The sequence below is a fragment of the Anticarsia gemmatalis genome, chromosome W (assembly GCF_050436995.1).
Source record: "Anticarsia gemmatalis isolate Benzon Research Colony breed Stoneville strain chromosome W, ilAntGemm2 primary, whole genome shotgun sequence".
Lineage (NCBI taxonomy): Eukaryota > Metazoa > Arthropoda > Insecta > Lepidoptera > Erebidae > Anticarsia > Anticarsia gemmatalis.
The window spans coordinates 9,031,391-9,034,330 of NC_134775.1; positions in this window are offsets into that span (position 1 = coordinate 9,031,391).

Consider the following 2,940-nt stretch of genomic DNA (forward strand, 5'->3'; position numbering starts at 1 on the left):
GCAAGGTGAATGGACCATCATAGCAAAATATTGAGCTGCCGACCGGCCTAGTTTTGCTGTTTTTCAGTTCCTCTGGAATTTCTCTTTTACTACCTCAAGGTAGTAGTAGTAAGAAGTTGACAATAGTGGGTACACCCACTATTGTCAACTTATATGGCTCGAGTTGCAGACTTTTTGCTAAAGGAACCGACGTATACCAATGAGTCACACCAATGATTTTTGTTATGAGCATATTTAAAAACTAGGTACTTCAAGGATAAAAAATCTGTTTTTATTTTTTTCGTATCTTCAAAAATGACCGAGATATTAAACGTCAAAGTATGGCCTTCGCGCCAAACTCCGGCGAAGCGGCCGCACGGACGTGTGACGTCATCTCGTGACACTGCTATTTCGTCAGTACTTGCCGATACCTACATAGGCTCGTTGCGCTCTCGCGGTTTCGCTTTAAATAATTTGTTTTGCTTATAGTGGACAAACAAAATGGTTAGAAAATATTGTATTGTTCCTATGTGTACTAACTCCAGTGAAAAAACACCCCAAAAATTGTTTTTTTCTGTACCATGTAAACTGTTTTATATTTTTGCAAAAGACACCTAATCTAAAACTTAAAGCCCGGTTCTGATATTGTCAAGCGCAAATGTTAAATAGAAGTTTTTTGCCTTTTGAACACTTCCTCAAGATCAAGATGCCATATCATGTTCATACCTACCTAGCAATGAACTTCTACCTAACAGTTGATACTATTTAATAAGCAGTTCAATGACTTCACAGGCGGCGGCGAGCCAAGCGCGGCGGTTGAGTTGGCGTTGGTTTTTTGTTTTGAAAAAAGAACCCATGTTTATTAAATCTAATAATATCAAAATTAAAATGTTAGTTTAAAAGTTCTCATGACACACCCAATTATATAAGACTACCTACCTACAGAGTAGATTCATGCGTTCATATGATAGCCATCAACCTGACTAAAGTCAGAGGCAGGGGTGAAAACTTTTTTTTTATAATATTATTTTTTAACTATGTTTTCCAAAATTACACTTGGTAGGTACGTAACACTCATTATTTGTAATGCCAGTTCTAACAAACTTTCAATTTTATTGTTAACTACACACAAAAATATTATTAGTAGTATACGAGTTCAACTTTCTTTACCTGGGTCTAGTTGATGATTGTGTGCGTGGCGATCGAGATCGAGGATATCTTATTTTACAAAAAACACGATGATTAAATTTATAACACATACACATACTCAGACACTTTAAATATTAAATGCAAATCACTTTTCAAATCAAAACTCCGCATCACCCGCAGTCGAACAAGCGTGTCTGTTGCGTCGTGACGTCAGCGCATAGCGCGCGAAGCGACGCAAATTTAAAAAAGCAGTGAAACTTTATAACGCTGTAACTTCGGTAATTTTGATCCGATTTTGATAAAACAAAAACTATTATTATCAGCATAAGTACACAAATTAAATGCAGTATGTTTAATAGTCATATTTTGATGTGCTGGTGTGACTCATTATCTGTTGTAATATTCCTATTTGTGCCATAAATTGTGCGTGTTAACTCTTTTACAAAATATTCATCTGCAGGTAGGTCTCCCGTATTAGTCCCTTTTCCCAAGTAAGGTATGGCATCTATCATGTAATAGGTCCCACTAGCACACATCATCTGTATTTTAATTCCGTATTTTGCGGGTTTATTTGGTATGTACATACGAAATTTACACCTGCCTCGAAATCCCAGTACCTAATTGTTCGTCTATTGTAACGTTCGTGCCAGGGGTATAATTATTGCGACATTGTGATATAAGTATATTCCAAATTTCTCTAATCGGTGTAAATGGGTCGATCTGGGTCCTTTGCAATCGCAAATCCCTGTCATCAAATCGTAAACATCTTACAAGAAAATCAAATCTTTCACGGCTCATTGCAGCGACATATCCAGATCCGCAATAATTTGAATTTAATAACTCATCTGAGGTTAAATGATTGTCTTTTAGAGCAGCACTTAGAATAAGAACCCCTACTAGCGCTTTTATTTCTAAAACATTTGTCTCGCTTTGAGTTGGGGTGACAGTCTTATACATAGCTCTCTTCATAGATATTTCGACATTAGTCCATTTGACAATCTCTTCAAAAATTTCGATGGTAAGAAACTTTTCGAAACAAGATACTTCACCCGTTAATCCCCTACAGGGACGGGTAGGTCCCCTCGAAGTACGCACAATGTTCCTCACGAAAGTTCTTGTGGAGGTGTTCCCTTTAGTTGTAGCCCAAACATATCGGTTTTTACCTCGCACGTTCCTCTGAGGAAGTTGTATGATGCTACTTTGCGTGGTCCCTGAAGGTGCGGTATTTGAGATAATAGGTGAACCACAATCTTCGTCTGAAGGTAAGTATGGTGGTGAGCTAACATACCTTTCCTCGGAATCTGATGGTTCATAATTTTCATCACTTTGCACTTCATCTTCTACCATAAAATCTTCAGTCTCGCTGGCAGAACTATCATCTACAGCATCGCCAGTAAGTTCTTGTTGTAGTAGATTTATTATTTTATCTTCTTGTAACGAAGTCATGATATAAATCTAAAAACAAAACAAAAATGTATATGAAATAAGCACGTGCACTCAAATCAAATTACTAACGGTAAAGCTAACCACCCGTCGAAATTACGGGCAAAGGTTAGGTATCTCAAAAACTATGACACTTACCTGTGCGTCGCGTGCGCCACTGCAACGGGCTCCCTGGCGACTGAGTTGGCTAGCCGAGACAGCAAGTTCGGTTACGGCGTTAAAAAGAGACAGCGATATTTCTTTGCACTGCCCGTCGAATCGACGGAGGTTAGCTATCAAGGGTTAAACTTAAACGACAACAAACTAATCTTGAGGACGTGAATAATGCTATCTCTAAAGTGGTACATTGCAATTGGTTTGATGTTAACA